Consider the following 12,556-nt stretch of genomic DNA (forward strand, 5'->3'; position numbering starts at 1 on the left):
TTTTGAACCTTTCAATTTTTTTTAAATTTTGTATTTCTTGTTATTTTGTTGTTTTAAACTGGACATTTGAATCTCATAATATGGAAGCTCTGGAAAATATATTCTACTGTGTTAGTCAGCTTTGTCACTGAACCAAAATACTTTATAAGAATATCTTAAAGGAGGGAAAATGTATTTTGGTTCATAGTTTCAGAGGTTCAGTCCTTGGTGGCACAAATCCACTTCTTCGGGCCCAAGGTGAGGCAAAATATCCTGGCAAAAAGACATGGCAAAGAGCTCTGCTCTGTTCATGACAGCAAGGAAGCAGAGAAAAAAGGAGAAGGGGAAGATGAACCTTCCAGGGCACACCCTCAGTGACTCACCCACCTCCAGCCACACCACATCTGCCTATAGTTACTACCCAATGAATGCATTTGAACTAGGATAGACTGATTAGGTTATGGTCTTCATAATCTAACAATTCAACCTCTGGATATTCCTGCATTAACACAGGAGCTTTTATGGGACATTTCATATCTAACTCATAATACCTCATTACCCAGGGTTTACTTTTTTGTTTTGTTTTTACTGCATGGTGTTTCTGTGCCAGGAAATCACCTGGACGTAAAAACTTACTGTCTTAGGTTGTTTCTGAGCTTGTGTCTTTCCCTGGGAATGTGTGATGGCTTTCTAAATTCCCCCATATTTATACTTAGTTTTGAATGCCATCCTCCACCAAAAAAAAAAAAAACTGATTCAGATGGTGGGCACTGATACAACGGCATCCAAACTCCTTGTCCACTGCTCAGTGATCCAACTTAACAATCAATAGTCAGAACACAGAAATCTCAATAGTTGAAGGACAAGGTCATTATTGCCCATCATGAGTCCAGCAAGTTGTGCCAAAAATGATAGCTGCCAATCCCCAGATGCCTGACACCTCACTGAAAGCTGAAATCAACTACAATTTACCAGATAAGCTGTTTTCTTGAGGTTGCAAGTGTTCAAAAAAACAAAAATAAAACAAACACACAAATAAAAACCCAATACTCCAGAATTCCAAAATAGTTACTTCAAGCTGTTTCTGCCAGTATGATTGTTGTCGAGGGGGAGAGATGGATTTCTGAAAGTTCCTTCTGCCATCTTCCCTGACATCACTCCACTGCAAGACTATATCGTAACAAAGAGCATTAGAACTAATATAGTCTTGGGATAATAGAAGCTCTACCATTGTTTTCCCTAAATAAACATTACATATTTTAAGCTTCATGACTGATGGGATTGAGAATTATGTGTTTGGCGCATCAAAAGCCACATAGAAAATATTAGAGCCTATGTGATCTTTTTAGTAAAGATAACACATCTGGCACAACAGCTGCAATTGGGGCTATTCATTTTACATGAAGTATCAACCTACCAACCATTCTGATGCTCTTTCACATCATACTTCGGATTGATAATTGGCTGACCAGTGCTCATCACCTTATTTTTTTCAAGACTTCTAAAGCAAGTTAATGAAAGCCAGTCAATTCTATAATTTTTGAAATGTCATTTTTCTGTACTGTTCAAGTGCTCCAGAAATGCTGGGTAATGCAGCAATTCACCTTCTACCTCTCTCATCCCAAACTAACATGGGGAAAATCCCAGTAACTATGACCCCATTTCCCCATGATCAATGAGTTCTTTATTGCCAACTAATTTCAAGGACCCACTTAAATAACAACTCTTTTAGACTAGATTTACACTTCCTTAAAGCAGAAACTGAGACAAAGAATTGTGTGCAGGTGATTTGCTTGTGAGTGTGATTTCATAGATCAGTGATGTGAGATAAGGAAGAAATTGAAAAGGGAAACAAAACCAATGGATTGAGGCATTATTTAATTAGTTAGATCTATGGGCAGAGGAACTCTGTTCACCAGGACTTTCTGAATTATGAAACACATCTTGAGTGGGGAACAAAGGAAAAAGCATCTACCCATATATTCCTTTAATTCCTTGGTAAAGGTATTAGCTCCCCAGCATGCCCAACATGTCTGGATTGTGCCCATCATGAGTCCAGCAAGTTGTGTTCAGAATGGATTCCTACAAACATTCCATACTGAAACAGAGTTTCATGGCAGAAAGGGACATAGATTTACATGGGCCAACGCAAAGCCCTTGCCTCAGCCTAGTCAAAGTCCAGGTAGAACTAGTTACCACAGCAGTGGTTAGAAGAAGTGGACAAGTGGATTTGGAGGGGTGAACAAGAGGAGCTCAGTATAACTCAGCATAGTTCTGTGGTCTGGATATATTATATTTCCTAAAACCCATGTGTTGAAGACCAGTCCCCAACATGAAAAGTTTGAGAAGTAGTGGACCATTAAGTGGTAATTAGGTCACAGGGGCTCCTCCCTCATGAAGAGATTGGTGTACTTCCCATGAGAGTCAGTCAGTTATTATAAGAGCAGGTTGTTATAAAGCAAGCCTGGTTCCCCTCACTCCCCTGCACATGTGCTCCTGTTGTATGCACCCTCTTGTCCTGCTTTTTACCATAAGTTGAAGCTGCACTAGTCCATCAACAGAAGCTGAGTAGAAACAGCCACACAATCTTGATTTCCCAGCCTCCAGAACTGTGAGCCAAAATAAGCCTGTTTTCTTTATAAATTATCCAGTCACAGGTATTCTCTTATAGTAACAGAAAAATGAAGTAAGACAAATAATGAAAACCTATGATTAACCCAAACCAGGGGAAATTGCTAGTTGTCTATTTTAGCATATTTTCTACCAATGAAGAAACTTGACTGATTCAGTTACTGCATATTAATCAATCTGACTTTAGGACCTATTAAACTAGTATCTGTTTTCAAATCCATTAAAACCATTAGATGTGCTTCTAACAGATATTAATAGTAACTAGTAAAATATAAATTCATATTGTTCTTTACAACATAAATAGGAAAACACACAAACTACTTTATTTGAAAATAAGATAGGCCTCACTGGTCCCCAAGCTCACCAACTTGATCTCTGGCTATTGCTGCCCAGTATATGTTTTATGCTCTAGGCAAAATGTCCACTTTCACAGCTATGATCAACAAAGCTTATTACTTTCTTTGGGCCTGGAAGCTAAAGACCTAGGTTCAAATATGAGGTAACATGTTGTTGATTAAGCAGGGCATGACCTCTCTGAACATCAATTTCCTCATCTATAAAATGAGAAAAATAATACTTAACTCAGTTTTTAAAATTTATTTATTCTAATTTGTTATACCTGAGAACAGAATGCATTTCAATTCATAGTACACATATAGAGCATAATTTTTCATTTCTTTGGTTGTACACAAAGTAGAATCACACCATTCCTGTCTTCATACATGTACTTAGGGTAATGATGGCCATCTCATTCCACCATCTTTCCTATCCCCATGCCCCCTCCCTTCCTCTACAACCCTTTTGCCCTATCCAAAGTTACTCCATTCCTCCCATGCTCTACCCCCCTCCCATTATGGATCAGCATCAACATATTAGAGAAAACATTCAGCCTTTAGTTTTTGGGGATTGGCTTACTTCACTTAGCATGATATTCTCCAACACCATCCATCCATTTACCTGCAAATGCCATGATTTTATTCTCTTTTAATGCTGAATAATATTCCATTGTGTATATGTACCACAGTTTCTTTATCTATTCACCTATGGAAGGGCATCTAGGTTGGTTCCACAATTTAGCTAGCTATTGTGACTTGTGCTGTTATAAACATTGATGTGGCTGCATCTCTGTAGTATGCTGTTTTTAAGTCCTTTGGGTATAAACCGAGGAGTGGGATAGCTGGGTCAAATGGTGGTTCCATTAATTTAAGTTTTCCACGGAATCTCCATACTGTTTTCCAGATTGGTTGCACCAATTTGCAGTCCCATCAGCAATGTATGAGTGTACCTTTTCCCCCATGTCCTCCCCAACACTTACTGTTGTTTGTACTTAATAGCTGCCATTCTGATTAGTGTGAGATGAAATCTTAAGAGTAGTTTTGATTTGCAAGAAATGCTAGAGATGTTGAACATTTTTTCATATATTTGTTGATTGATTGTGTATCATCTTGTGGGAAGTGTCTGTTTAGTTCCTTGGCCCATTTATTGATTGGGTTATTTGGTTTTTGGTGTTAAGTTTTTTGAGTTCTTTACATATCATAGAGATTAGTGTTCTATCTGATGTGTGTGTGGTAAAAATTTGTTCCCAAATTATAGGCTCTCTCTTCACTTCACTGATTGCTTCTTTTGCTGAGAAGAAGCTTTTCAGTTTGAATCCATCCCATTTATTGATTCTTGATTTTATTTCTTATGCTATAAGAATCTTGTTAAAGGCAGCTGGAGCCTAATCAAACATGATGAATATTTGGTCCTAGTTTTTCTTCTATTAGGCGTAGAGTCTCTAGTCTAATTCCTAGGTCCTGGATCCACTTTGAGTTGAGTTTTTGTGCATGGAGAGAGACAGGGACTTAATTTCATTTTGCTGCCTATGGATTTCCAGTTTTCCCTATACCATTTGTTGAAAAGGCTATCTTATCTACAGTTTATGTTTTTGGCGCCTTTGACTAGTATGATATAATTGTATTAATGTGGGTTTGTCTTTGTGTCTTCTATTCTGTACCATTGGTCTACCAGTCTGTTTTGGTGCCAATACCATGTTGTTTTATTATTATGGCTCTGTAGTATAGTTTAAGGTCTGGTATAGAGATGCCACCTGCTTCATTTTTATTGCTAAGAGTTGCTTTAGCTATTCTGGGTCTCTTATTTTTCCAGATGAATTTCATGATTGCTTTTTCTATTTTTATGAGGAATGTCTTTGGGATTTTGATTGGAATTGCATTAAATCTGTATAGTCCTTTTGATAATTTTGCCTATCCAAGAACAAGGGAGATCTTTCCATTGTAGAGACCTTTCACCTCTTCCAAAGGGTTTGTTGTTGTTGTTGTTGTTGTTGGTTTTTATTTTAGGCTATTGTAAATGGGGTAGTTTTTAGACTCAGTTTTTGTAAGAAATAATATTATGAGTACAACACTTAGCACAGTGCTGGTTACATGGTTACTTTAGGGTGTTGCATAATCATGAAATTGTGAATTGTGATTAGATAGTGCCTTGTAGCATTTCTGTGACTCAGTGAAAGTATTATAGTTATTAGGATTCTTAGAATTTACAGGTGTTTGAAAAAGTTGCAAGATTATAGTCTGTAACTGGCAGGGCCAAGCCCTAGGACTGCTGACACCAAACTTTATGTTCTTTCAGATTCTTTACATCAATCCTCAGCTCCCTAAGAAACCTTTTCAACATGTTGATTTCTCTTTATCAAGAGAAAGTATGCTTCTTAACATTCCTTGTAGTGTTTGATCCACAATGGATTCTGTTGTTGTATTACCTATGTGTATATCCTGACCCCTCAAATTTAACTTCCTTGAGTGTTTGAGGATAGTGATTATGGTGGGTTTCAGTTGTTTGGCCATAAGTCCTAACAGACTATAAAGCAAATACAAATGCTCATGAAGTAACTAGGTAATGAATTTAATTCTATTGATCCCTCAAAATGCATTTCAGGTTATGAGAAAATTCATAGCTGCCCCTAGGTGAGATGAATATTGTGTAGAGTATTAATTATTCAGTAACATTTTGTGAAACAGGCACCCTGAACCTTTGTAGAATTTAAAAAGAAAGGTAAGTGAAGACTATTGTGTTCAGAAATTGCTTTAAATATTTTAGCCCTGAGATTATCATGGCTCCTGCATTCTACTTGTACTCATGTAAATGTACCAAGTTTGGTCATAAAATGATCCAGAAAGTTTAACTTACCTGCTAGAGGAATTAGGTCATATTATAATTCTTAAGAAAAAAAATAAATGTTATACACACAAACACAGAGTATAGACTGCCTAATAATAGCTAACATCTAATGAATGTCTATATGCTAGTTCTGAAATAAGTGCTTTACACATAAATTTAAGCAAATGAACTTGGAGGTATACTTTACATACAATGCAAATTACCAATTTAAAATATACAAGTTTTGAATTTTGAAAAATGAATACATGTAACCACCACATGTATTCATTTTTCAAAATGAATGTTCTTACTGAACATGCATTTTTTCCTAGTAATATATTCCAGTACTATTTGTTGAAAAGACTATCATTCTCTGATTAAATGCTTTTGTACGTTTGTTGAAAATCAATTGCTTATATGTTTTGGTCTCTTTCTAACTCTTAATTTTGCTCTCTTAACTTGTTTGCCAGTTCTTTCTTCTATACAACCTTGCCTTGATTATTGTAAATTTAGAGTAAAAGTCTAAAATCAGCTAATATATCCTGTAATTCTTCATTTTAATTGTTTTGTTTTTCCATACATACTTAAAAGATAATTATTAATTCCTATCGGATAACTCCCCAGAAATTTGAATGTAGACATTTGTGAAGCATTAACATTTTAAAAAACATTGTCTTCCAGGGCTGGGGCTGGGGCTCAGCAGTAGCACACTCACCTAACATATGTGAGGTGCTGGGTTTGATCCTCAGTACCACATAAAAATAAATAAATAAAATAAAAGCATTGTGTCCAACTACAACTAAAAATAATAATAATAAAATAAAAATTTAAAAAAATTATCTTCCAATTCATGAAAACAGTATAATTCCTCATTCATTTAGATATGCTTTCTTTCCTCAATGTTTTTGTAGTTTCCAATAAACATACTTTGAACACATTTTGTAAGATTTGTAGCCAAGTATTTCATATTTTGGGGGGCTATCGTACATACTTTAAATTTCTTTCAATTCCTAATTATTCACAGCTAGTTCACAGAAAACTTGATCATTTATATATCTACTTTGTATCCTGCAACCTTGCTAAACTCACTACTGGTTCATGATTTTTTTGTAAATTCTTTGGAATTTCCCATATACACAATCATGTTGAATGTTAATGGAAACAATTTCATTTCTTCCTTCCCATTCTGAATGTCTTTTACTTTGTTCAATTTAGTGCAAACTGATAGTTAACATTTAACAATGTGGGTAGAATAATTTCAGAAATGACTATAACAGCACAGCTAGAACAAATAAATGTTGATTATTTCAGTCCAGTTCTTTCTAAAATTCAAGTGTATAAAGTTGCTACATGCCTATTATATGCCAACACTATGTTAGGTAGACCATAGATCATTGCTCTGAAGAGAAAGTAGGAAAAGTAGATACATTGTGACTGACGGGAAGGGTGGTTAGCAATGGCCTCTCTGAGGAAGTGGCATGTATGCAGACCTAAATAAACTGAAAGACAGCAGATAAAATCCACGGCAAACAAACTCCAGAAGGCACAGCAAACAAAAATGCAGAGACAGGATGTGCTTGACATTTTCAAAGGGGAACAAGGAGGGTAAGGTAATCAAGGTATAGCCATCAGTGGCACAGTGTCAGGAAAGGAGAGAGCAAGCTAACAAACTGGGCTATTTTAGACAGTATTAAGAAATTCTTACTAGTCAATGTGTGACAAAAGGCCACTGAAGGATTAAGAGCACTTGTGACCATTCTTATTTTTCTTTTTGGTGCTGAGGATTGAACCCAGGGGTGCTTTACCACTGAGCTACACCGATGGTCCTTTTGTAATTTTTGAATTTTGAGACAGGGTCTTGCTAAACTGCCCAGACTAGCCTCAAATTTGCAATCCTGCTTCAGTCTCTTGAGTAGCTGGGACTATAGGCATATACCACCATGCACTGCCTCATTATTCTTAAAAAAAGAAATCACTAGCTCTTGTGTGGCAGAGACTATAGCATGGTGGGAATACAAAGAAACTGAAACCAGAGGGATCTAGATGGTGTTGAGAGATGATAGGAGCCAGGGAGGGGATATTAAAATTTCTTTTGCTTGCAGGACTGGGGTAAGTTGGTGACATGGTTTCATGGCCGATAAGGATGTACAGGTTCTGGCCATCTGCACTCAGTGAATTCATATGTTCTGTGTCACTGATGTTGTGGCCACCTTCCTACCTGCTGACACTGCTCTTAACTATGCCTTTTACTTGAGAGGCCCAGGTTATTCACAAGGGAATGCCTACTTCTCTAACTTCTCTGTCCATCCTATTCTGGCGCAATAGACTCCATTCATTTCTGCCAATGTGCCAAGCCCATTTCCGCAACAGGATCTTCACACTGGCGATCCTCCTGTGTGCAAAGCTCTTCTGCTCACATTTCACAGGTTTCAAGTATTTTTGCATTCTCAAGTCTCAAATCAAATATCACTTTTTTGGAATCTTCTGATGATCGACCTTAAAACTGGTCCTCAAAAACATTCTCCTTTACTTCATTTTGTTCATAGATTTTTATAATGTGATACTGTTATTTGTAACCTATATAACTTAACTATTGATCCGTCAGATACAATGTACAGGAGGCTTTGTGCAGTTACAATGCACAAAGCACTGCTTAGCATATCGCTGGCATGCAACAGAAGGAATGAAAAAAGAATGAATGAAAAACTTAAATCCTAAGAAGAGGAAACTTCCTAAAACCTCCTACATCTATCATAGTGTTTGCTCTCTGACACCTCAACTTTTGATAAAAGTTGTCTCACCTTTATTTGATTTCTAGGTACCATTTGAATTCTTGTGGCAAGACTACTACCATTAGGTTGACCATTTTTGTACTGATGATGGCCTAAATTAATTCATATATATGATTCTTAAAGTAATTCAGGATGAGCATACCAAATCTTTTGGAAATCATACTAGTCTGCTTTTCCTTGCTGTGACCAAAACACCTAACAAGAACAACTTAGAGGAGGGAGTTTATTTTGGCTCGTACACTGCTCTGGGCCCAAGGTGAGGCAGAACATCCTGGAAAAAGGATATGGTGGAGGAGCACTCCTCTGCTCATGGTGACCAGGCAATAAGTGGAGAGAGAAAGGGGAAGTGGCTGCAGGGAAGATGAACCCTTCTAGGATGTGCCTCTAGTGACCCCCTCTCTTCCAGTCATGCCCCATCTGCCTACAGTCATATTACAACCTCCTAATTCCATCATTTCACCTCTGAATATTCCTGCATTAACATAGGAGCTTTGAGGGGACACCTAGTATCCAAACTATAACAGAAATCACTCCATGAGGGATGAAGTGGTTCTTATTGTGTTCAGCCTTAGATTTTTATTACTGAAATCTTTTTTCTACTAGAGGTTATGAGGCCAACCTTAGCAGTGTTCACCTATCTTTTTATATTGCCAGGGTATTATCATGCCTTATGTTTTAACTGTCCCAAATTTTACAACAGCTTTTTTTTTGGGTGGGGGGGGGGTGCAATGCTAACTGTAATTGTTTTATGTTTTCCCTCTCCCTCTCCACCCAACACATATTCCATTATGTTGCAAGGCTTTAATTCTTTTCAACAAGTTGAAAAAAAGAGGGCTGTAATTTTTAAGAAGCAGTATCTAGGTCTGGTAAACAAAGTAGACTTCAGCTATCTCATTTTTCTGTTGCAAAGGCCAAATAATATTTAAATGTTCATTACTTAAGTTACTAAATGAAGAAGAACTTTTGTGTTTCCAAGACTAATGAGAATCAGGAATTTGCGGGGTGGGGGTCGCGGGGCGGGGGGTGGGTCAAGGTACCAGGGATTGAATTCAGAGGCACTTGACCACTGAGCTACACATCCCCAGCCCTATTTTATATTTTATTTACAGACAGGTTCTTACTGAGTTACAGGTTCTTACTGAGCACTTCTCTTTTGCTGAGACAGGCTTTGAAATTAAGATTCTTCTGCCTCAGCCTCCTGAGCTGCTAGGACTACAGGCATGCCATCAACGCGCCCTGCAGGAATTTGTTTTTTAAGCAATAAAACTGGCTTAAGGGGAGGAAGAGGGAAGGTGCTGAGGAATGAGATTGAATTGTGTTATATGTATGTATGAATATGGCATAATGAATCCCACTATAGTGTATAATTATAATGTACCAATAAAAAAACTTTGATGGTGACAATAAAAAAATGGATTATGGCTAGCATCACAATTCTCAAGAGTTATTTTTTTTCATTTTAGGGATGAACAAAATACGGATTCTATGAGGGTTTTTAAAGGTGAAAGGCAAAAAAAGGAAGTATGAAATATGTAGATAGAAAAACAAATTGTAGCACTGATAAATGTGAATGAAGTCAGGATAAGGCAGGGGCATTTTACTAGATTTCAAGTATTTTGGAAAATGTGCATATAACTAATTTCCATCTTTTCAAAAATATTCTATAATCAAGTGTTTTGTGAGTACCTAGATGTGAAATAAAATACAACATTTTCCAGGAGAAATAAAGTTCTTGTTTGGATATATTCAGTGTGAGATATTATCTGATATCCAAAAAGTCCATTCATTCATTCACTCACTATGTATACTTCTGTTAAGGCCCTCTTCTAGTTACCAGGACTGTTGTAGTAAATAAATATGCCGCTCTTTTCTGGTGGGGGAGGAAAAATGGCCAATGGGTATTCTTCTTATTGATGCTAATACTGCCTGGGAAAGCAATGCAGGCAAAGGGAAGAAAGAGTGCTGGTGTGTGAAGGCAGGCATAGGCAGCCATTTGATATGAAGTGGAAAAGGAGTCTCTGAGAAGGTAAGATTTGAGTAGAACAGAGAGAAGTGAGAGTAAGCCAAGAACCTTGCTGGGGAGAACATTTGAGGAAGCCACAGAGGGAACAGTAGGTGTAAAAGCCTGAGATAAGACATGTTTGTCAGGCCTAAGGAACAGCAAGGATTGGGGAACTGAAGTAAAGCACATGGAGAGGAGAGTAATAGAGGATGGTAAACATACAAAAAGTGGGGGCCGATGTGCAGGGACTCAATGGGCACAGTAAAGACCTGGCTTTTAGTGAGACAGATGCATTAAAGGGATGAAAGTGGAGGAGTGACTTGATTTCAGTGTTAAAAAGCCCATGCAGGCTGCAGTTTTGAGAAGACTAGGGATTGGCAAGGGTGGAAGTAGGCGGGAGGTTATAGGAGAGGCTCAACTTCATGATCACAAGAGGAAACTATGATTATTCTTCAGTGTGCTAGGCTGCTAAGCTAGTATGTTCAGTAGATTAGGTGGATTCAAAGCATTTTTCATTTAGGACATTTTCAATTTATGATGGGTTTATCAGGATGTAATCCCTTATATGTTGAGAAGCATCTGTATCCCACATCAATCTTTCTTTACCACCACACCATCCTGCCCCAAGCCATTGTGAGCTCTTTTCTAGACTATTCCTGCTGTGTTGCCCACTGTTTCCAGAGAGGACAATACTGTATATCACAAGCCCACGAAAAGATCCAAATTTGAAATTCCAAAGTACAGTCTCCACTGAATGCTATGGCTTTCATGCCACTGTAAATCCAAACCATCCCAAAAGAGGCCATCTCAGACCTGCCAGCATTCTCTGTCCCATTCCCCAGCTTTTCTTTTTCTTTTTTGTGGCACTGGAGACTGAACCCAGGGCCTTGTGCACTGGGCAAGTGCTCGCCACAACTCCACCACTACACTACATCCCCACCCAGACTTTGTATTTTAAAAGGAAAGCCGGCAAGATTTGTACCTGGAATGGATACAGGATGTGTGAAAGAGGATGACACCATGGCTACTGCCTGGCCTAAACTGCTAGAAGGGTAGGCATCCAGTCATACATATGATTAAGTCTGGAGGAGTAGGGGGCTAAAGGCTGGAGCCTGCAGTTGCCAAATCTGGGTAAAAATACAATCAGTCTACATAACGAGAAGTATTAAGTCAGACACAACAGGCGAGTCTGGCCAGTTTGTCAAAGTTATAAGCCTGGATGACATCACCTACAAAACAAATATGGGTATAGAAGCAAGGTCTGAGTTGGAACAGAACTCTGCTCCCAGGAAGCTTCCATTCTCTGAGAAGAAACAAAATTAGCAAAAAATGTCACTAGTCATGTGATAAGTGCTATGTACAAAAAAACTGTGGAGTGGGATAGAGAATGCTGGCAGATGTGTTCAAGTGGATGTCACTGACATAGATGCAATTAAATATAGAAACCTGGAGCTCAGGGAGAAAGCAGGCTGGATGTGTGAATTTAGTGGTCAAAATCCTATTTATTGCCACAAGACTAGATAGGATCAATCAGGGAGTGAACGTGGATAGAGAAAGACACCAGAAACCTAAGCCCTTAGGCACTCTTAATATCTGGAGTGAAATTTGTTATATAGTTTTGCTTTTGGAAATTCAAGTAGGAAGAGGAGATGGGCTGCTAAGAGAGCAGCCCTCTTTCCAAGCCTCTTAAATGCTACTGTTTGGCTCAATCTTTTGACCAGTTTGGAGGTGAGTGGCTTTAGAGCTATTTATTTGCTTACAACCCTTAGGAGCTCCCTGTGACTACAAAATTAAGAGCTATTTAGAGGCTGGCCTAAAACCTGTAATCTTATTGTCTCAGCCTCCCAGGTCACTGGGATTATAGGCATGAGCCACCACACCACATTTCTCAGACTGCTATATAGAACCAACTAGGGAAGCTTTTTCAAGAATGAGGAATCCATGTTTCCACCTAACCCTACTGAAGCAACCTATGAGACTAGAACCTAGGAGT

At 38.1% G+C, this 12,556-nt stretch overlaps 1 protein-coding gene across 2 annotated transcripts in view; it reads right to left on the reverse strand.

The window, feature by feature from the left end:
* Window positions 1–12,556, reverse strand: part of Cdk8 (cyclin dependent kinase 8) — a 172,529-nt gene that overhangs the window by 30,390 nt on the left and 129,583 nt on the right. The gene's annotated exons all lie outside the window — the stretch shown is intronic.

Source organism: Marmota marmota, unplaced genomic scaffold (genome assembly GCF_001458135.2).
Source record: "Marmota marmota marmota unplaced genomic scaffold, marMar, whole genome shotgun sequence".
NCBI lineage: Eukaryota > Metazoa > Chordata > Mammalia > Rodentia > Sciuridae > Marmota > Marmota marmota.